Source organism: Cucumis sativus, unplaced genomic scaffold (assembly GCF_000004075.3).
Source record: "Cucumis sativus cultivar 9930 unplaced genomic scaffold, Cucumber_9930_V3 scaffold41, whole genome shotgun sequence".
NCBI classification, from domain to species: Eukaryota; Viridiplantae; Streptophyta; class Magnoliopsida; order Cucurbitales; family Cucurbitaceae; genus Cucumis; species Cucumis sativus.
The window spans coordinates 411,300-435,387 of record NW_022279549.1 but is presented as its reverse complement, the minus strand read 5'-3'; the positions used below and the strand labels follow the sequence as shown (position 1 = coordinate 435,387).

The 24,088-nt window shown below is 34.1% G+C and overlaps 4 long non-coding RNA genes across 4 annotated transcripts; all 4 read right to left on the bottom strand.

The window, feature by feature from the left end:
* Nucleotides 1-622: 622 nt before the first annotated feature.
* LOC116405907 lies at nucleotides 623-2,328 on the bottom strand. Its single transcript, XR_004218991.1, has 3 exons — nucleotides 1,697-2,328; nucleotides 1,570-1,617; nucleotides 623-848 (listed from the first exon to the last, which is right to left on the bottom strand). It is a non-coding gene; the product is annotated as an uncharacterized LOC116405907 (long non-coding RNA).
* Nucleotides 2,329-6,003: 3,675 nt separating this feature from the next.
* Nucleotides 6,004-7,535, bottom strand: LOC116405909. Its single transcript, XR_004218993.1, has 3 exons — nucleotides 7,058-7,535; nucleotides 6,922-6,972; nucleotides 6,004-6,078 (listed from the first exon to the last, which is right to left on the bottom strand). It is a non-coding gene; the product is annotated as an uncharacterized LOC116405909 (long non-coding RNA).
* Nucleotides 7,536-7,930: 395 nt separating this feature from the next.
* On the bottom strand, nucleotides 7,931-9,700 carry LOC116405893. Its single transcript, XR_004218974.1, has 2 exons — nucleotides 9,555-9,700; nucleotides 7,931-8,450 (listed from the first exon to the last, which is right to left on the bottom strand). It is a non-coding gene; the product is annotated as an uncharacterized LOC116405893 (long non-coding RNA).
* A 28-nt stretch (nucleotides 9,701-9,728) lies between these two features.
* Nucleotides 9,729-13,648, bottom strand: LOC116405894. The gene is made up of 3 exons (XR_004218975.1): nucleotides 13,195-13,648; nucleotides 9,848-9,906; nucleotides 9,729-9,740 (listed from the first exon to the last, which is right to left on the bottom strand). It is a non-coding gene; the product is annotated as an uncharacterized LOC116405894 (long non-coding RNA).
* Between the last annotated feature and the right edge of the window lie 10,440 nt (nucleotides 13,649-24,088).

Below are 24,088 nucleotides of genomic sequence, written 5' to 3'. Positions count from 1 at the left end.
GTGGTTTTACATTGTAATTATCCTTGGGTTGTAGTTTTGGATAATTAGTTAAATTGTTAATTGATTCTTGAAGTTAGCGTTTGAGTTCTTTGGATTCACAACTAAATTGTAGATTTGTTGGAGTTCGATTTGCCAATACTTTGATAAGCTAGAATTTACATTGAGGAAATTAAATGAAAGAAAGTATTGTGAAAGTAATTGAGTTCCATATTCTTAGTATTAGGTTTCCTTCGTTCGAGAAATTTAAGTAACATTAAAGTAAGGGGTTTCTATTACTGGACTCTTTGAAAGTTTTGAAATGTGTTGACTGTTTGGATCTCTGGACTTAGTATGGTTTACCAAATATGTAGAAGTAGATATGATGACAAATGTATATTATGCCAGACTAGTATAGAAGTAGATACGATGGATAATGTATTTGTAAACTGAGAAAGGTGTTATGTATATATATATATCTTAACTGTCTGGTGTGTTGTTATAGTATCAACTGATTTTGTGATAGATTGAATAGATTGATCGTAAGTGTGTTAAGTGGGATTGATGATATGATTGTAACGACCCAACTTTTCTAAGTAAGTCGAGGTCGTTAATTTTTTTTACAAATAAAAGACTTTGATTAATATAAAACAAAACGTAAGCTAATTTAAAAACATCTTTAAGTCAGGCCTGAATTTCAAACATTTAAGAAAACATAAAAACAATACTATTTACAATAAACGTTTGTAAGCAAACTTTCAATTCATCTTAAACCTCACAAGAACCCATAAGCGGAAGCAAACAACATATTTCCTATGGCAGTCACGCTTCCTTCCTGCCCCTCGCCGGTTTGCCGCTTTTATTACCTTTGCCTGAAAATTAAACATAAGAAGGGTGAGTATTTAAATACTCAGTAAGAGACTCTCTACTAGTCCCGTCAGGGGAAAATAAATTGTTAACGTTCTATTGGGACACCCTGTACGGTCGCAGTCTTGTGATCCCGTAGGATACACATCTCAGTCTAACGCCCCGAGGGACGTACATATCAGTCTAGTGTTCTGCAGAAACACATATCAGTCTAATGCTCCCGAAGGTGCAAAATAAATTGGTAATCCCGTGGGACACCTACAAGGTACACATCCCAATACAATCTAACAATTTTCCCCTCATTCCGTTCAATCCATCTTTCAATTACTTCAAAACACAAAGTTCTTTCTTTCAACGTCCTAACAGTCAACTTATTTTACTTCAGTCATATGTCTGTCAATAATATGCTAATACATCAGTCAATCAAACTATACAGTCAACACACCCCTCAGTTCATCAGCACACAGTCATACTTTAACGTAACGTACACCAAATCTAAACGAAAATCACAAGTTCACATCTGCATCTCATACAAACACAATCTACAGTCTTCGTCCTGTCCACATACACACACTTATATATATATTCCATGACAATCACGATATACATTTGACGTCAAGTCTACTTCAATTCATATGCATTCATATATATTTTCAGTCAATCCACAGTATACATTTAACACATACAATTCACAGTCATAAGTGAGTCTAGTAGAAAATCTCTTACCTCAAAGTTAGGGAAGCTCCTTAATCAACTAACGTCCTCGAAACAATCCTAAGCATAACAATACAAAATTCAATTACTTTCACGATACATATGTCACTTACTTTCCTCAACTTAAGTTCCAACTCACCGATATATTGGCGAACTGAACCTTCAATAATTCACAAACGGGTTGTGAATGTAAGGGAGCCTAACGTTACTCCCAACACCTCAACGCACGAATGTCGAACTCGCAGCAAAAATCCTAAGTGTGGGTCGGTCAGCGATCGGCCAAAGGGAACGTGGCGGCTGGGCTTCACGGATGGAGACCGTCGAGAACAGACCGCGAATCTGAACGGTTACAGCAACTAGTCGGCCGACGTTGATAGCAGGTGGAGCGGCGGTTGTGAGCGGGGAGCGTGGTCGACGGAGACAGAACCGGCGGAGATGGTTGCAGAACCGTGGCTTCGACGGAGACAGAACCGGCGATGGAGACGGCAGATCGACGCGCGGGACGACTGCTGCAAGGTTGCTTCGCGAGCCGGAGATGGAGACGGCAGATCGGCGCACGGGACGACTGCTGCAAGGTTGCTTCGCGAACCGGAGATGGAGACGGCATATCGGGCGTTCGGCTTCAGTAGGGGAGACGCGGCGGTGAGGCTGGGTTTGGACGGAGCGGAGAGGAGAAGAGAAGAAGGAGATGGCCGGCGGGAGATGGTCGGCGGCTTGCTGCGAACGGAAGGAGAAGAAGAATGGAGGTCGGCGGTTGCTGCGAATGGATGGGGGTCGGTCGCGGCGCTGGGGGAATAAGAAAAGAGAAAGAGAAACGGACGAAGAGAAGTCTCGGGGTGGCGGTTTCTGGGCTGAGGCGGCGGTTACTGGGCTGCGAACGGAGAGAAGGGGAAGGGCGCACGGGGAGGAAGGAGAAGAGAGAAAAGAAAAGAAAAAGAAAAGAAAAAGAAAAAAGAAAAGAAAAGAATATATATAATAAAGAATTTTCTTTTTCTTTTCTTTTTATTTAAATTAAATAAAAATATATAAAAAATAAAAAAATGTATATATATATATATTTTTACCTTTGGGGCTTTACATTGATGAAGTAGTTTGACTATACTAGGAATGGATTGATTAAATGTTTATAACGGACTAAGGGAAAATTGTTAGCTTTGTCGATTGGGTAGTGTGCCTTGCAGGTGTCCTACGGGATCACCACCTGTTGTGCATTCTTCGAGAGCACTAGAATGACATGTGCATTCTTCGAGAGCAATAGACTGACATGTGCATTCTTCGAAAGCACTAGACTTACATGTGCTTTCTGAAGAGCACTAGACTAATATTTGTGTCCTTTAGGGCATTGGACTGATTATGTGTATTTCTACATGATCACAAGACTTTTAAAGTGCAGGGCACCTCCAATAGGAAGTTAACAATTTTATTTTTCTTCTAACAGGATCAGTAGTGGGTCTCTTACTGGGTATGTTTATACTCACCCTTTTATGTTTAATCTTTTTCCGCGAAACTGCCATAGGGAAATGTCCTTCAAATTGCTTATACTTTATATTTTTTTTATTTTGGTTTTCTTTAGTAATTGAGACTGTTTTGGGTTTCATGATTGAACGACATTTATGTTCTTGAACTTTCTTTATTATCGATACTTTTACACTTTCAAAATTTTATTTGAAATAAAGCCCGAATAAAAACTCTTTAATGTTGTTAAAAAATATTTTTTTTAAAATTATAAAGTCTTATGGTTAAAGGACGAATCTAGTCTTAAAGTAATAACTTCAGCTTAATTCGAAAAATTAGGTCGTTACAATCTATTTTGCATAAAAGAAATTTTGGTTAAGAAAAGCTGTTTTTCTTCTACATATTTATAACTCTCTTTCTTTCATTGAGTAGGAGACGGGGTAGGAGAAAATCATAGGATTCTATTAACTTAAAAAATATTAAATTAATAGAAGTTTCAAATCAACTAACTAATTAACCATTAATCAATTAGTTAATAATTAATTAAATCATATTTAATTAATATTTCATTTAAATCTTATTGAATGAATATCTCTCCAATACCTTGTAGTTTTATATTAAATTAATTAAATCAAATTTAATTAAATAATATTAAACTAAACTATTAATTAATTAATAACTAAATTAAATATTTTATATTTAACTTAAGTTAAATTTGAATCATATTCTAATATAACTTTTATCTCATAACTAAATTAAATTTATATAATAAAGTTTCATTAACATACAAACTTTATATTATAATGTATCACTGTATATTATACTAATTATACTAATTTCCAAAATAAATTTGAATATTTCAAATTAGAACCAATATAAATAAATCACATTATCATTTTGTATCATCCATTACTTTGTATTTAGTCATACTAATTGGATCAACCTAATACATAAAACAAATATAGAAAAATTAAAAAAAAAAAAAGCATGCACAAATAGAGACAAATAGACATTGATAGTTATCTATCTCTATCTATCTGAAACAAGCACACATAAATTGTTATTTTTCTCTATCGATAGACAAAAATAGCAGTCTATTTATATCTACCTGAGATACAAACATTAAAAAAAAAAACCTTACCAATAAAATTCTTGAATTTATTTTAAATGCAACACGTTTTCAGCCCAAGAAGTCAAACAACTCTTCATTGTAAAAGTAGCTTTACTTCTTTCATCAAACCACTTTTGCAATACATCTCTAATTGAACTAAGCATGGTAGCTATAGGTAGTTCTCTAAGATCTTTAAAAACTAAATTTACACTGTCTACACAATTTGATGTCATATAAAATAAATGATTAATTGTTGTCAATCCGAAAACGATCACAGTTGTTTAATCAAATAAATTGTCACGATTACCCTATATGTGACAAAAAAAAAATGTCGTCAATAGCAAAACAATGACATTTTTATACAAAAAAACTGTCGCGATTAACATATTCATGACAATTAAAAAATGTCACAATAAATGAATTCGCGACATTTATTTAACCGTCGTTAATACACAAATGATGATAGTTATTTGTTGTCATAAAATAAAATATGACAGTTATTTGACGTCGTTGAATTCTGATTAACGACATTTATTTCATGTCATAAAATAACTTATTGCGACAGTTTTTAAAAACTGTCATTGAAGGACTTTCCATGACTCCCGCTTCTATGACTGAAAATAACTGTCGCGAATTTCGTTTACGACAGTAAATAACTGTCGTCGTAGACCACTTTTGTACTAGTGTGATGTCATCATTCTATATATGAAACTCATTATACCTGAGATAGATTCAACCAATTTATCAAAGAACCTTGGAATCAACATGTATGATTTAACTGTGTCACCTTTTAATATCTTTACTATGTGTTCTTTTGCCCTCCAAGCTTTCTGCTAACTTATATTAACTCGAAGATTTGTACATGCCTTATGCACAATTGCTTTCGGAATGAAACGATCAGTAGACATGAACCTGAACTCATCTATCAAGCAACTGTCAATTACTGTTGAAGAAGCTTGCATATGACAACTAGTATTCAATGAACGGTTATGTTCATAATTCTACTTATCTATCCAATTGAATATGTTCACATATTAAATCAACTAGAGAATTAAAGCTGACTCGGACATCTACCAAAATTTCAGCAACTAAGTAATTCTCATAAATATTACATCCATTCCATTGACCTCCATAAAAAACAACAATAGGAAAAGACATTATAATCTGTAAAAAAAAAAAAAATTAAGTATTTAATTGGGATAGAAAGAAATAGATAGACATAGATATACATTTATTACTGAATAAAAGAATAAAATGTACAAAATAATAATACTAAACACAATGCAAGAATAAGTAAACGATCGTGCAATGCAATAATATACATTAAACGATCCTATTAACCGTGATAAACGACCATTTAACAACGGTAAATGATAATATTGATTAAAATAAATTTATCGTGTTGACATGGGTACACGATCATATGATATTGGTGATCGTATTGAATAGTGTAAACAATCGTCTTGTTATCGGTACACGATCGTGTTAATATTTGTAAGTGATTCTATTGATAGTTGGTAACTGATCGTGTAATTCCATGTAAATTATCGTAAAAAACTTTAAACTACTCGATCTTTATAAATGAAGTACATAATTCTTACATTAATACTTAAAATTTGGTTGTAACGATCCAACTTTTCTAACTAAGTTGAAGTCATTAATTTGGACAAAGAGACCTTGATTGACACAAATTATATAGTAAAATTCACTTGAAATCATACGATCAAAGAGAAACAAACTTAAGTTCGGGCCCTATTTCAAATAACCAAAACTTTAAAAGTACTATTTACAAAACAACAGTTCGTAAACTCAGTTCCATCACAAAATTTTTAAACAACCTCATGTACAAAGGAAAAACAAGAAACATAAAGCGAAAGCATTTTGAAGAACATTCCCTTATGGCAATCACGTCTCCTTCTTGTCCCTCGTCGGTCTACCTCCTTTGTTACCTTTGCCTGAAATAGTTAAACATGAAAGGATGAGTATAAACATACCCAATAAGAGACCCGCTATTGGTCCCATTAGGGGAAAAAGAAACTGTTAACTTCCTATTGGGGTACCCTGCACAGTCACAGTCTTGTGATCCCGTAGGATACACATAATCAGTCTAAACACCTCAAAGGACGCATAAATCAGTCTACTGTTCTGCAGAAACACATATCAGTCTAATGCTCTCGAAGGATGCACATATCAATCTAGTGCTATCGAAGGATGCACATATCAGGTGGTGATCCCGTAGGACACCCGCAAGGTAACTACCCAATAGAAATCTAACAATTTTCCCCTCAATCCATTCTAAACATCTTAACACTCATTCATAGTACAGTCCAGCTACTTCAACATATAATCCTTTCACTTAACACCTTAATAGTCAACCTATCTCACTTGAGCCCAATGTCCGCCAGTAACATATCAATACATCAGTCAATCAAACTATATAGTTATAACACCCCTCAATTCACCAGTACACAGCCCTACTTTAGTATAACCTACACCCAATCTAAACGACAATCACAAGTTCACATCCACATTCCATACAAACACAATCTACAATTGTCGTCCTGTCTACATCCATACATATATATATATTCCCAGACAATCACAATATGCATTCAACATCAAGTCTACATCAATCCATGTATATATATTTTTTTTCAGTCATTCACAGTATACATTCAACACCAAGTCTACATCCATATGTATATATATCGTTTTGACATCTTTACTCAATCAGAGGTAACTATACAGACAGCACAATTCAAAACTATAGGTGAGTCCAGTAGTAGAGAATCCCTTACCTTATAACCTTACTTAAGCTTCTTTTTCAAACTAAAGTGCAACGAACCGACCTAAACATAATTGAAGAGAAATCAATCACTTCCACAAACAATTTAATCCATTCAATTCACTCTATATGTAAATTCCATAACTTACCCAAATTGTGGAGAATCAAATTCTAACGGAGACGGATCGGTGCAACAAATAACCGAACAATTCAGATCTAAACATACATGGCGTGACAGAACTGGAGTGACTCGGGCTAACGGTTATGCGACGATAGGAAAAAATTTGCTTGACGTTCGGTGTAGGTGGAAGACGGTGGTGAAGTTGATTGGAGAAGGAAAAGAGAAGGAAGAAAAGAGAGATTATGCATACACTGTGAGAAGCACACAAAAAAATTGAAAATAAATTGAAAAGAAGAGAGAGATAAGTCTGAGGGAGAAATATTCATTTCCTTTTCAAAGTGAATTGCAAAGAAATTTTCTCAAATTGAAAAGAAAGGAGAAATATACAAAGTCAGCCACCGCTTCTTCTCCCTTCAGTTTGCAGTTTTCGTCTCCCTCTCTTCTATTATTAAAATAAATAAATAAAATATCACAACCCGACTTAACACAAACTATTTACTCCAACTTTTTAAACTACAAATTTAATTTCTCAACTTTTAAACTATTTTAAACTTACAAATCTACTTTATTCATTTCTTCAGATTTATATCTAACAAATAAAAAAAAATCAAAATTTATAGACACTTAAAACATAAAATTGAAAGACCTATTAAACAATTGAAAGGTTTAAGAGGTAACTAGACAAACTTTAAAAGTTCTAAGGGAAAGAATCTTTTGTTTAACTATTACAGTAATTAATTTTGAAAATATGTTATTTTAAAAAACTACAAGTGTTTGACAACTCTTTGAAAGCTATTGAAATACTCTCAAATTGTATTTTAAGCAATTTTAATAAAAAGAAAGTCTACATAAAAAAATTACCCTTTTTAAAGGAACATTTTTTCTCTAATCACTCCAATGGAACTCAAACACGTACTTCAAGTTAATTCTGGTATCCAAGAATCAGTCTCATCCAACATAAACAAGAACATTCAACTTGATAGAACTTCATTACCTCATTTTTACAATTCCCAAAGTTACTAAATGAAGGACCATTCCTAAAACATACTTACATCCAACTTTCTCCATGAATAAACTTATCGTCTTTTATGTACTGATGAATATAGAGATGGAGCGATCAGAGTTTGTTTATGTACCAAATTAGAGTGAGTTGAGAAAAGAGTGGATTTACACAAGGACGAAATGGCTGGCTGCTGCTTGTTCAAAACTGAAAGTTAGGGTGACCTTGTTTCTCATAGGGACTCAGCAAATTGAGGGGCCTCCAGGTCAACTTCTGGTCTCATTATACATGCCATTAGCCATTCAACGTTGAAAGTCCATATCCCTTTTTGTACGGCCACCAAGGCTTCCTCCACGTCTTCCTCACAAGCCACAAAGATCGTCTTCCATACGTTGTTTACTTTATCTAGCTCATGAATCACCTAAATTTTCAAGCATAATGAATTTGCCAAATGAGAGAAAAAATTATGTATATACTACAAGGAAATTGCAAGAATTCACCCTATCAAAAAATATTAAACAAATTCTTGTTCTAGTCCCTAAAATTTTCCATCTTTTCCCAACTTTCAAAATGATTCCTATGAGATATATTCCAATCACATATAGCAGAAATGACCGATGAGTATTGGATAAATGAATATTAGTTGATAAAATAATTTACAAAATACTAAAATCGTTAGTTGGCTACGTTTTGGAAGCTCGATGATTAAAATGGATGTTTTGAAAGTTCTAAGGCTAAAATGGAATTTAAATCAACATAATAGTAAGTTCAAGATCAAAGACAAGCTAAACAATAAAATGTTGCAAGCAGAAAACAATCTAATCATAATTAGAAACATGAATGTATGTATTTGTAAACCAAATCACAAAAAATAACTCCAAATTTCGATCTAGAGACAATTAAAAACTTGAACAAATTTGATAATTAAAGAAACACGGAGATGGCCATATGACCCCTTGTGCATAGACTTTTTACATTACATGCTCAATTCCTAGGATCAAAACAAACATAAATATTAAAGACTTAAGAAGCACATACACTCTAGTTTGGCTAGTGTATCAATAAACAATATGTATGGAACACTCGGAGAACACGTGTTGAACACTAGTTAGTACAGTAGATGTGTTAGACAACAAGTATTCCAATGCAATAAAGGTCAAGATTGGTCACACACACATATTAAACTCTTGGCTTTGAATAAGTTTTGAGTGAAGGACAAGCTTATTTTTAAGCATATAAATACATAAACTTATTGACTTTGAATTTCTATATAAATATGATACATACTTTTTAAATTATATATATTAAAACTGTGTTCTAGCACTATCCTATATTTTTTAGAAAAAAATGACACGTCACCATGTCTATGATTTATTGACCCATGTCTAGAATTCGTATACGTGCTTGTTTGTTGAGAACTTCACGTCTTCATTAGATGGGAGGATAGCCATATTATAGTGGTTGTATATGTAATATAGAGAACCAAACCTAGTACTCGAGATTTGTACAATAACAGAGAACTTACATTTCCACCGGTTGACTTGACTATCAGGGATAGAGTTTTAGGTGGTGGTTGAGCGTGAGCTGATATGCAAACATCATACCCTTCAAATAAAGCTCAAGAACATGCTTTTGCCCTAGAACTGCAGCTTTTAGGCTGGCTCGATACTTCGATATGTAGTCATCATCATTTAGTATGAAGGCAACTCGTCTGCAGATCAATAAGGAATTAATCAATCACAAAAATTAGGTAGGATGAAAAACATAAGTGGAAGAAAATACATTACGCTTTGATACTAGCAAGCCATTCGAACTTACCAACAAATCTGCCTTCCCGTTAGGTTTCCTTTAACCAACTGGAGGAGAAAATCCAAGCTCTGAGTAATTTGCAATTAACTTGCAATTTTAGTAACAAGATATAGTAAAAATTATGAGCAAGAGCACACTGACACACTTGAAGCCACATGGTAATGCATATGCTCGATAATCATTGAGAACATTAACAGGAGAAAATAAAGTTAAGAACAGTAGCTTGAAGAACAAAAAACATTCTACAACATAAAATCTTCAAAAACACATTGCTTAAAATCAAGTTTACTAATATAAAAGGTAAGATATTACGTTCCACTCTCCACACTACTGAAGTTCAACATTTCACATGAAAGAAATGAAATACTACTCTCAAATATAACTGAAAAAAGCATAAAGGGTAAAGAAAAAGCATAGAGAAATGCAAAAGAATCCTTGGCTTTGATATATTGAAAGGTAAAGAATATCAACCATAGATGCCCGGGAGAAGAACTCCTACAAATACACACTTAACGCAGATTATCATTCGCTAACATGAGACCTTCTAGAGGAATTCTGTTAGGATACTTCCAAACAAGAACAAGATCTTAATTTATTATAATGAACTATAAGAAAATACAAGATAAAACCAAGTATAAGGCACTTGGAACCTCCCTCTTGAGTACCCTCACCCAAGCCCTAGATCACTCCCCAGAATTCTCCCCTCACTTACCCTCCCTCCATTTATAATAAGATGTAACCACACTTACATAATAACTACTAGTAACTTTCTAAATATCTAATTACCCTTATACCCCTAACCTTATAATAATCTAAGTATCTAACATTACCCGATCCTTCAAAACACCTTGTCCTCAAGGTGTGCTTACAAACATGATCAAGGCCCCTTTCTCTTTTTTTCTCTTTTTAATTGCAAACAATCCCCAGCATTCTGCTCTTCAATGTTGAAAAAGAAATCCTCCCCTTCGGCTTTGAAAAACTCTTGATTCCAATAAGGTCCATTGACTTCAGCCCACAAAGCAGCCCAATGTACTTGAATTTTCCTTTTCCAAAACACATTGTCTTAGTTAACCCTTTGCATATCACCAACAAGTGTTTAATTTTCAAACTCTTCATCTCTAGTGGGCTCGGCCATAATCAAAGTGTTGCGTCAAGACCAAAATCATATTGCCGCCGGTTTCATTCCTAGGACCCACCTACATACACGTTTTTCTTCCCTCCTATTTTTGGAACTCTCCACCCACTTCATCTACAAAATGATGTGCCCCCAATGTTTTATTTAGAATAAGTTGAAGCCCACTTGAAATAGTAAAACCCAAGATTGTTACTTTTGTCCTAATCCTCTTTCCTACCAATTTCTACCACGTCATTGTCACCATCATGTGTGTAGCAACTTCTTCCTCGTCACGTGATTCACCCCTATTCCAGACCACCTTCTCGAGCCTCTGTAGACCGGTAACTGTCGGCTTCTTCTTTCTCCATTGCAACCAGCCATTTTGTGTTTCTTTGAGCAACAAATTTTTCTCCACTCGCGTCTTCATTTCGAGCCTCACAGGTAATCCTCGTCGACCTTCCTCTATAGTTTCTTCTTGGTCACTCTTTGCCATCCTCTTCACCTTCGTTGTATAACCGTTGCAATCGCGTTTTCCTCGATTCTTCTATGGATTTAGCAACTTCTTGGAATCCATCGATTTATGGACCTGAAGATTCCAATCCGTTCTAAATAAACACAATCCAGATCAGTGCCACTGAACACAGGCATTTCAACCTTCTTGAATTTGCTATGATCGTTCGAGTTTTCATCCCTTTTAAAGTTGTTTGTTTTACCTTCTACCTTGATTTCCTTCAATGTCTTACCTCCACCTTCGATGATACTCTCAATCGTTGGTCCTTTGCTCGACGATCCTTCCATTCTTCCGGAGATTTTCGAATTATCCTTCTGCTATTCCTTCGATGCATTTAGCAACCGTTCTTGTTTTTCCAACTAGATGACCAGTCTTTCGATGCTTTCTGGCAAGGATAACAAGTTTTATTCAATTGCCAGCAACTTGTGTAACTCCACTTGTATCCCCGAGATTTCCTTATCAGAGGTCTCCAACTTCTCTTCGATCCGTTTTTGTGCTGCTCTATCGTTCTCCCAAGTTAAAACGCTCTGATACCAATTTGTTAAGATACTGTAAATATACGGCAAGTGTATCTTACTTTATTGAATTACCTCAACGAATTACAGTATAGAGAATAAAAAATCACTCACATCTACTTCCTAAAGGCACACTCCAGTGAGGATCACAACAAAGAACAAGAAAAACTAAGAACAAACCGCAACCATGAAAATGACCAAAACAAACAATAAAAAGAACTTGACTTGGACCCTCTACTTCTCCCGAGCACGAAAGACGGCAGCTCTACTTCTTTGGAATATTTTGTCCCCTTTCTCCCTCCTCTTTCCTCCCTTTTATTTTGCTTTACTAACAAACTAATGGGAAAGATCTCCTCCGATATTTTCTCCTCCTATAATCTCTCCTATATTCGTGTGGGTCAATATTACCCTTTTTAATTCTTCTACTGTATTTAAATAATATTGGAGACATATACTTCCTAACAAGAACAAGATCTGAATTTATTATAATGTAACTATAAGAAAATACAAATAAAACCAAGTATAAAGCACTTGGAACCCTCCCTCTTGAGTACTCTCACCCAAGCCTTATATCACTCCCCAAAATTCTCCCAACTTACCCTCCCTCCATTTATAATAACATGTAACCACCCTAGTTACCACACTTACATAATAACTACTAGTAACCACACTTACACAATAACTACTAGTAACTTCCTAAATATCTAATTACCCTTATACCCCAACCCTATACTAATCTAGGTATCTAACAAATTCCATAACATAATGTATTAGGGGAAGAAGGAAATCGAGGATAAAAACACTAGCTAGCCAACAAATATCTTTCATTAGTGAGCTTGAGCCATTTTACACGTAAAATGGGAAAAGTAAGCCTGAAACCCAAATTAGCCTAATGGTTGTCTTAACAACCACTACCCACCATCACGATAGAAACAACTGAGAAGGAAGAGCATGATACAATCCAACTCAAACATAAGAATTGATTTTGATGTTTAATTAAAAGTAAACAGGCAGTAGAATAAGAAACTATGCCCTTTTAGATCTAGAAGGTTCACAACAATTTCCAGCCTAAGCACAACTACGAGGCAATGGAAGAATAACGACAAAGGCCTTGTGTGCATGGAATCGCTAACTTTTGTGCAAATGAGATGATTATCGGTATTCAAAGGCCAAAAGGATACATAGAAGAGTGTTCGTCTAAGGTTGCAAGACTAACCCTGAAAAGAGAGCAATACAAAAATTTAGAGTTTTCCGCAAATTTCCTGTAATGACATGAGTGCTTGTACTCCCATCAGCAGTGAGAGAACCACCAAGCTCCTCAATCATCTGAATCAGAAAACAACTGCACATTAGAGCAGTCACAATTTGGAATAAATAGAACTTTTTATTGTTAGAATCTTAGAATATTTATGAAAAGTTTATGGGAATATTTTTCTTAATTCCTAAATATTTTCCTTTTTTATTCCTCTGTATATTCTATTTATTCTCCCTTGTACCTATTGTATTTTTCATCAAAAAATAATAAGAAGAAAAATATAGTGGTTTTTCTCCTGGTACACAGGTTTCCACATAAAGTTCTGTGTTTATTTGTCTCCCTTTCAATATGGTATCTGAGCAGGTGGTCCAAGAAGGTCTTGTGTTCAAGCCTCGCATTGTCGTTTCCTCCCCAATTAAAATCCGTTTCCAGTTGTTGGGCCTTTCAAATATTTCAAGCCCACAAGTGAGGAGAGTGTTGGTGATATATAATTGAATTTTCTTTCTTTTTTTAAAAAAGGATACGAGTCTCACTATTATTAATATAAAGAAAGAGACAAAGCTCAATGTACATGAGGATTATACAAAGAGCAAAAGGGGAGAGGGAAGATCAACAGGCGCATCCGGGCATCTCAAACTAGGTTGACACCCCCTTAGTGCCCTCAAAACATCCAAAAAGCGACAACACAAGATCAAAACAAAAAGCCACAAAAACAAAGACAAACAAAATGATAAAAAGAATCTTTCCAAAGCAAAATCATAATCCAAGGCAGCATGCTGAGAACAAAGAAGAATAAGCCTTGATTGGTTGAGCAAAAACTGTTTGAAGCAGAGGGTTGATCCGAAAGTTCTGATCATCACAATATCCTACGTCGAAGATCTTCTTTTGCATTACATTTTCTAAAATTTCCAATCCACTCTGTTAAAGGCCTTTTCAAGGTCTAATTTAATGATCCATCTTTTCTTTTTTCGGATACTATAGACCTCCACAGTTTCTTTTGCTATTAAAATAGGATCCAATATTTGGCACTCTTCCAGAAAGCCACATTGTAATGGAGAAGTATGTTAGGATTCTAACAATAAAACACAAAATATCCTAACCAAATGGCTAAACAGAGGCAGCACTCTGTAATTCTTTATTTATGTAAAAGCCAAAACACATTCAACTGTAGTAGATATGAAAAATAAAGGATGAACAACATAGAAAACTTACCCAGCTCCTTTATACGGGGCTGGATACCCTCAGGCTACAACAACCTTTACTCTCCTTGAAATAACCAAAAAAGACCTAGCCTCCCTACCCCAACATTACATATTTATACCTCTCTCTCTCATCCCTCCTGGCGGGCCCCACCTGCACGATCCTCTCCCATTATTCTCTCATCATTGGTTGCTAAGGAATTTCCCTTTCTACCGTTCCTTTTATAGGTATAGATAATAGGAGGTCTTACAAAGTAATACTTGGCCTGACTTTCTTTAATCTTTCTGCGAGAACCTTTCCAAACAACTTATAAATTAATGTTGAAACAACTTATAAGCCACACTGTAATGACATTCCTTCTCTTGACCGAACTTCAATAATCGACAACTTATATTTATCCACATAATCAGCAAAACTCTTAATCTGCCACTAGCTTCAAACAAAGACCCAGCCAATTCCTTTTAAACTCCATAGTGCCTTTATAATACAACTGGCAATCTCTTCTCTTTTGGTCTCCGGAATCAATGCTCTATCTGGATTAGCTTTCTTCAAAAGATTTTTAATAGCCAATTGTTTCGAATGGCCCATGAATCCTCTAGTGTTCCATGATATAATCTCCATCTTTGCTACCTCTGCCTTATATCAATTCAATTTCACATGCTGCCAAGAAAGGAACCAACTCTTGAGGGGAAGGATACTTGCTGACCTGCACAAAATTTCTTTTTATGGGGAGGAAAACAATTTAATAAAATCTGGACCGAGAAGTCAATGTCCTCTTGTTTCTCTGTCTCTGATTGAATTATTTCTTCCTCAACTGGTTCAAATTCTGCACTACTTAAATTGGTGACTGATTCAACTTCCATGAAATCATCTTCTAGGTTCTCAACTTTTTTGAGACAAGAAGTATCTTGCACAAAATTAAAGAATGAACCAAAAAGTTTGGAGGAGGATTGAGAAAATTTATTACTTAAGGAGGAAGGCAGTACTGACCTTTTGCCAACTGAATTTGGAATTTGTATCTTCACACAACTTTCCTCTAATAAATCAGAATTAGCCAAGCTCATCCAAATGTTGCGAAAAGAAGTTCTCCCTTTGGTATAGGTCTTGAGGTGCTCATAAAATTTTTTGGCATGTATTGGAATAGCTTTCATTGCAGAGGATATTTTAGTCTTGGGAGAGGCTGGTAATTTTGGTTGAGAACTGAAAACAGGAGATGGCCAGCAAGTGAAGTTCCTTGATGGAGAGGAGACTCTGATTCTTCCTCCAATTCGTCAGAATACCAAAAGCCATTGGTATTCTGATTAATAAAATTCTTGGGGCCTACCATCTGTGTGTCAGATTTTAAAATGTCTGCAGATACATTAAGTTTGAAAAAATCTGGTCGGGGAGGGCTAGGTGAGCTATTTTTTGAGATAATAAAATACCGGCTGGCTGCCTTTTCATTATGCTAATTGAAAAATATATTTCTCTCAAGTATGCAATGACAGAAAATTAGGTTATAACTATATAAAGAATATATTTTTAGGTATTATCATTTTTTTAAAAAAATTATATTTTTATTTTTTAATAAAACCTTGCATTTGGGGATTCACATGTTGTTACTTGTCGAACCAAAAAAGATAAATTCGTGGTGAAAACTCTTTAAAAGCCTAATTCGTGGAAGGAAAAATTGAATTGTGTCGTTGAGTTATTTTGTTGTTGAAGAAGATTGGTAAAAAACCCACAGCATTAAAACTTCTTTTTGTTTGTTTAAGTATATTTTAGATTGCAGCGTATTTTCTATTTGGGTTTAGTTAGGGTTTCTCTTGTTTATTACAAGATATGCATGGATAATTCATGTTCGACTATTTGGAAAGAGGATTTATGTAGCACGGTATTATATTATGGTTTTGGAAGTGTCGAGATAAATTAAGGACTTTTTTAATCTTCTTCAACACAACCTATACGAAGGCGAAGAATAATTTGTGCTTGTATTTTAGTCGGAATAAGAAGACACATGAAGAGAATGCCCACGAGGAAAATGACCATGAGAAAAAGTTGTGTATTCCTCCATCCATAACTGAGCTCTCTAATGTGTATTCCTCCCTCCATAACTGGCTTACTTTGGACTGTTTGGATAGAAAGAAACAATAGAATTTTTAAGGATAAATCAAGTTATTGTTAACTTGTGGGAAGACATATGTAACTTGATCGGAGTTGGTCTAGGCGTCATTCATCTTGTAACCAATATGATGTTAATTACCACTCTTAACTTTAAGCTTTGTTAGATTAGGTTGTTCCGGGCTTCCCTCTAGCCTTCAACCTTGTAACTTTAACTCAATTTGAAAAACGTAAGAATGTTTTATATTCAACATTCTTCAAAATTTTCAAACGTCAAGTAATATGTACTATTACTTGAGATTTTAAAAACGTCAAGAAATATCTTAAAAATTCTTTATGTTTTAAAACGTCAAGAATTTTTATAAAAAGCCGGAGAAGAGTTATTTTTTAAATATCTTGATGTTTTTTAGACGTCAAGTAAGATCGTTTTTCTTGACGTTTTAAAAACGTCAAGTGTTATTACTATATATTTATATATATATATAAAGAAAATATTGGGTTGAATCCTTCGAAGCCCTAGACTTGTCTCTACCGCATTCGAAAATGCCAAGTTCTCTTAGAGGATCTCTCACTTCTGCTGTGTTCACCGTCCGTCCGTCCGCGTTCACCACGCCCTCTCCGAAAATGCATACTAGATCCTTTGCTTTCAGTCGTTCACCATCCACTGAGTACGAGATCCCTAAGACTTCCGCCATCTGCCATCTCTAATACTCTGAAATCGTCGTCCGTTGTCCCTCAAAGTTGTCGTCCTTCTCTACGAAAATGTCGTCCTTCTTTCGAGTCTTCATTCCCCTTTATGTCGTCCTTCTGTATTTAGAGGTTATACTTCATTCCCCTAAACCTCCATTGGTTTCCATATTTCAGAATTTGAAATCTTTATAGGATATTGCTAGTGGAAATTAAGTCAATTCTGTTTGCTCCAACTACCTCCTGATTATGCTGTCTGGTTGGGAGAAATAAAGTCTTTGTCATATTTTAAGGTAGTGTATGTTAACCAACACTTAGTGCATTTTCGTGTTTATGAGCTTATTTAGTTAATATGTTTTTGTAGGAAAAATATGATGTCAATATGGCATATTATACGATGAAATTGTAGTCATTTAACACAAAATTTTGAGGTTCTTTTTCAACTAATTATGCTTTATCTAATATATTTTTCCAAATCTTAAAAACTTTTGATTTCATTGGAGTTTATCATTAGAGGCATTACTATATTGGCTGCCTCTCAGTGGGCTATAGGTTTCCAATGGTCATTTGAGACTGATTGATAATAGCAAAAGTTAGAGCTTAAGAAGAAGGAGCGAAGAAAGTAGTGAGACAAAAGAAGAAAGAAAGCTGAGTGAAAAACGAAAATTGACAAGGTAGAGATGTGACATGAAAATGATGATGAGAAGTGAAGGAGGCACGACACAATACTGGTACACAATGACAAAGGCCTTGATAATTAAAAAAAGGATGGTGCCAAGAAAATTCAAATACAAAAAAAATGAAGGTTCTTGCAAGTGTATTGAGTGAATGGGAGAAAGAATGGATAAAAAAGGTAGAAAGAGAGAAAGAGAAGTCAAGGGTAGAGATACATAGCTTTGTATATAGAAATTTTATGTTTATACTCCATTATACGTTGTGGAGAATATAACATCCTTATATGTTTGATTCAATTTGAATGATGCAATTATTTATTTTTCTCCAATAATTCTACTTTTAGAAACTAAATTTTGAAAGCCTACTAATTTTTGCAGAATTAATTCGAGACCCCACTTTTGCTCCCCTTCCTACCTACGGTTACTTTTTGCTTAAACTTTAAAAGTTGTTTGAAACTTTTTGCTGAAACTTGTAAAATTTGTTTGAAGTTCGTATATCTCTCACATATTGCAAGGTTTCTTAATTATTTTATTGAATTTCCTCTAGAAATGCATTCAAACATGAGTTGACATTATTGGAAAAGATTCGTCACCCTAATGTAGTTCAGTTTTTTGGTGTCGTTACCCAGAATTTGCCTATGATGATTGTTTCTGAATACCATCTGAAGGTATGGATATATTTTCTTACCCTTTATTTTATATAATGAAATTATTTCATCATGTTTCATTCCAAGCATTTCATTACATATTTTGTTCATATATGATGAATGGTGATTAGTTTTTGTATCAACTTATTCCCTCTTTCATGTATATTTCATCTTCTAGGGTGATATATACCAATTTATTCCCTCTTCAATTGATTCTTGTTTTTACTCTTGGCTTATAGGTTGCTACATATTCGATGATATATTAGGAGCAAAATTGTGCAATTAGTTTATAGTTAGGGAGATTTCAATAGTAAAAAGCAAAGAGAGTAAATGGTAACAAAATCATATTGTTCACATGAAATGATAAAATAATCATTACACATTTACAAGAACAATAAATAAATTATGTGATTTTCGTGAGAAAAATGAAGAAGAAATAACTTCTAACAAAGTGAATATAAATTAAAGGAGAATATAAAATTGTTGAAATATTTATTTTCAATAATTTGAAGTTCTTTGGCTATATATAATGAAAGAGAGCCTTTCCAAGGTGTGATGCCTGGCGTCAACAATGACGCTTAGCACAGATACGGAACCGGACACCATCTTCTTGGTGTTTGTCTGTGCAAAGCCTCGAGTGGCTATGGTCTTCTTCTTCTCTGTGAGGGAAATGGTTGAAGTTGCTAGACTATTTCAATTACTATGTGAGAGGTGGCTGAATTTTATTGGACCTCTCTTCTTGGCTTACTTTTTACAATTGTTTAAAATCATCTCTTCCGAATATACTTCGTCCCCTTAGCTGCTTTCCACTTTGGTAAAATCGCCAAAGCTTTATGTGTACATTGCAAGAGACAGAGGAGCAAGGCAAAATAAGGTTATTGAACAAGGCGAAAGTTATCATTGCTAGCTGCAATTTCCTCATTCTTCTCACCTCCTTCAAACCATATTGTCTGCTATGTATGCATTTCCTAGCTAGCCTTCCCCCGGGATATTCTATTTTAGCTTTTTTCCTCTCCAGTTTCTGTTATGTATTTTACTGAATATTGATCTCCTTTTTGCTATCAAGTAGTATACCATACATGCATGTGTAGGACCTTTAATTTTATCCCTTATATTTTATAATTTGTCTTACTACTGTTATTGACTGATATACCAATATACATGTGTAAAGTATTGATCATATAATTAATATTAAATTTATTACATTCACTCATCATTTATTTTTTAGTCAATGTATGTTCATGATGCTACCATGGTCATATCATAATAGAATAGATCCAAGATTATATTATTTTCAAACCAACTGTGATTTAATTATCAAAGATATTATGATTTTGTCCAGTTTTTTTTTCAGTCCTACTAGAAAAATGGATTTTAATCAAGACATTGTGTCGTTGAAAATAAAAGAAAAAGAGGTGGGATTAGGTACATTGTGTTGTTGAAAATAAAAATATGGATTATTTCTTAAAACAATTCTATTGATACAATTTAATTTATTTCAACACAATTTTTGCCGTCAGTAATTAACGAACAATTTTTTTGTCATTAAAAAATTTTCAAATGAAAAAACCTCAAATTTCAAAATTTTATAATTTCCTCTCTCACGCACTTACAACAAAGTAAAAACCTCAAATTTTCTCTTAAGCAAAAACGATGTCGTCGAATGAAGTCTTAATGCAATTTTTTTTCTCACTCTACAAAAATGCAAAAAAATTCTCGTCGAACGAAGTGGGCTACCGAGTCGTTATGAAGAACCCTTGCCTTCCAATTTTTTGCCACTTGCCGTCGTCGATTCCACACTCCAACCACTGTTGTCGTTGCTGCCACAACAAGCCTTCACCGTCGAACCCACCAATCTAGCCACTTTCGTCGAATAAATTTATTTAGAAATATAAGTTTTAATGACACTTGAAATCAAGAAAAAGGGATATGAGGGAATAAAATGTGTCAAAAAAAATACAAAATTTTTCGTGACACAAATTGAGTTTTCATCCCACATCGTCGTTGTCTTTCTTTTCGCAAATGCTCTCTGGCGACGTTCCCCCCTCTCTATCAATTACTCTTCACGACTTTTCCTCTCTCTCAAAATTAAGCTCTCCGCCCACCGTTTGAAGGAACTCACCAAATTTGCAAGTAATTGAAGAATTTGTGGTCCATGAGATTGATTAAGTCCATTTATGAGTTAGTTTGATTAGATTATGTCACATATACATGTATTAGAATTAAGGGACACTTGCGAAAATGGCAAAATAAGTTATATAATTAAGTCCATCGAACAATACTTTATTTATTTGAGAAAGTGACAAGAACAAAGACCAGCTCACACATCAAGAGTAAAATGTCACAAATGCCCTCGTTATTGATGTACATTTGATACACCTTTACACGTTGGATACACCTAATACCCCTTGATACACTTGATACTTCTTGTTGATACACTTGATACATTTGATAGTTATAATTCATGCACTCGGTATTCATGATACACTCATACTTTTTGATACACACCTGAAACATCTTCATACACATAATACTTCTCGTTACACTTGATTCTTCTTGATACACTTGATACCCCTGAGGCCTTGATACACTTGATTAGTTTGATACACTTAAAGACTTCACTTATAAGTTTGATACGCTTGATACACCACTAATAAACTTCTTATACTTCATTGGTACACTTAACAAATTTGATATGTTTGATGTACATGCACTACAAGAAATTTACCCTTTCTCGATGACAAATATCGTCAGTAAATCTTCAAAAACTCATCGACTTTTCTTTTGCCAACGAAATTAAGCTGTCAACACACACCGTCACGTAGGTCTGTCCGAAGATCCTCTATCGATGGCAAAAAATAAACTGTCAGCAAAAATAGGAACTATCAATGAAATTGAACCATCAGTGTGCGTGTGTGTGTGCGCCGCGTGTGCGCATGTCCACATGTGCTTGGGTGTGTGTATGCGCACATACATGTGTACGTGAGTAGGTGTGTGCGTGTTTGCATGTGCATTTGTGTGCGTGCAGTTTGGTGTACGTGTGCATGTGTGCGTTTGTGTGTGTGCCTACGTTTGTGTGTGTGTGTGTGTACACGCGTGTGTGTGTGCGTGTATGGGTGCACGCGCGTGCAAGTGTATGTATGTGTGTGCGCGTGTGATTGTGTGTGAATAAGTTGATATTTTTTAATGTTGAGTTTCTCCCAATTTTAAAACAATAATTTAATTATCTTGATATTCAAGCCATTAATATTATTGTGAGATAAAGAGAGTGAATAAGTTGATATTTTTAAATTTTGAAATTCAATTAAAGTTATTTTGATACAAAATCTATTGTTGAGATTATCAAATTCTGAAAAATAATAATTTTGTTATGTTGAAATTCAATTTGGTTATTTTGAAATTCAAATTCAATTAGGTTATTTTGAAATTAGTAAGATTAAATAAAGTTAAAGTCTTGAATCCATTAGTTGAGTCCCGAGATATTAAGAAAAAAGTATGATATGAGTTGATGTATCTTTTTCAGGTAAAAAATAATTAAAAGCTGATAAATGCATAATATAAATTAATTACAACATAGAAACAAAATAATTTTAGTTGGAGAATGTGGATATTTTGGTATTTTATAAAATATTATGCACGTGCAAAAAATGTTATTTGCTAAAATTAAAAAAAAATAGTTTTGCCTTTTTTCAAAATGACCCATAAAAATGTTGCTATATCTCTTATGACAGAGTGTATATCTACTGGTTCATATTCGACCTGTTTGTTGCTAATATAATTGGATAAAATCGCATTATATTGAAATAATTACACGAATGACACTTTTAAGCCAATATTGATAGAAATTATAGTTCATTTAATGTTATTAAGTCAAATGAACATTGTTTAAAAGTCCTTCTAAACACAATTAATGTAGTTGTTTTTTAATTTTAACTCATTTATACATCTTTATGCATGCATGTGTGTGTGTACGTGTGCGCGTGTAGGTAGGTGTGCATTTGTGTATGTGCGTGCGTTCGTGCGAGTGTCGTGTGCATGTGTGTGTGGGTGTGTGCATGTTTGTATGTGTTTGTGCGTGCGTGTGTGCTTGGGTGTGTGGGTGTGCTCGCGCGTGCGTGTTTGTGCACGTGTGCGTATGTGTTTACGTGTGTGCGTATGTGTCTACGCGTGTGTGCGTTTGTGCATGTGTGTGTGCTTGTGCGCGTGTGGATAGGTGTGTGTGTGCATGCGTGCGCGTGTGCATGTGTGTGTGCGTGCGTTCGTGCGTCTGTGGGTGTCTATGTGTAGGTGTGCGTGTGCGCCTGTGTGTGTAAGTGTGCATGTGTACGTGTGTGCACAGTGCTTCTGTGCTTGTGTGCGAACAAGTTAATATTTTTTAATGTTGAGTTTCTTCCAATTTTAAAATAATAATTTAATTATCATGATATTCAAGGCATTAATGTTATTTTGAGATAAAGATAGTGAACAGGTTGATATTTTTTAATTTTGAAATTCAATTAAGGTTATTTTAATACAAAATCTATCGTTGAGACTCTCAAATTCCGAAAAATAATAATTTTGTTATTTTGAAATTCAATTTTGTTATTTTGAAATTCAAATTTAATTAGGTTATTTTGAAATTAGTATGATTGAATAAAGTTATTAATATGTTGAATTAATTAGTTGAGTCTCGAGATATTAAGAAAAATATTATGATATGAGTTGATGTATCTATTTCAAGTAAATGATAATTAAAAGTTGATAAATGCATAACATAAATTAATTACAATGTAGAAGCGAAATAATTACAGTTGAAGAATGTTGATATTTTGGTATTTTATAAAATACCATGCACGTGCAAAAAATGCTAGTTGCTAAAATTCAAAGGAAAAAGTAGTTTTGTCATTTTTCAAAATGACCCCTAAAAACGTTGTTATGTCTCTTATGACAAAGAGTGTAGATCTACTGATCCATATTCGATTTGTTTTTTGTTGGAAAAATTGGATAAGACCGCATTATATTGAAATAATTACACGAATGACACTTTTAAGCCAATATTGATAGAAATTATAATTTAATCAATGTTATTAAGTCAAATGAACATGGTTTAAAACTCTTTCTGAACATAATTAATGTATTTGTTTTTTAACTTTAATTAATTTACACTTCTTTGTGCGTGTGTGCATATGTGCGCGTGCGTGTGCGTGTGTGGATGGGTGTGTGTGCGTGCGTTGTGCACGTGTGCTTGTGTGCATGTGTGCGAACAAGTTGATATTTGTTAATGTAAAATTTCTCCCAATTTTAAAATAATAATTCAATTATCTTGATATTCAAGCCATTAATGTTATTTTGAGATAAAGATAGTGTACAAGTTGATATTTTTTAATTTTGAAATTCAATTAAAGTTATTTTGATACAAAATCTATCGTTGAGATTCTCAAATTTCGAAAAAAATAATTTTGTTATTTTGAAATTGAAATTTAATTAGGTTATTTTGAAATTAGTAAGATTGAATAAAATTAAAATCTTGAATCAATTAGTTGAGTCCCGAGATATTAAGAAAAAAGT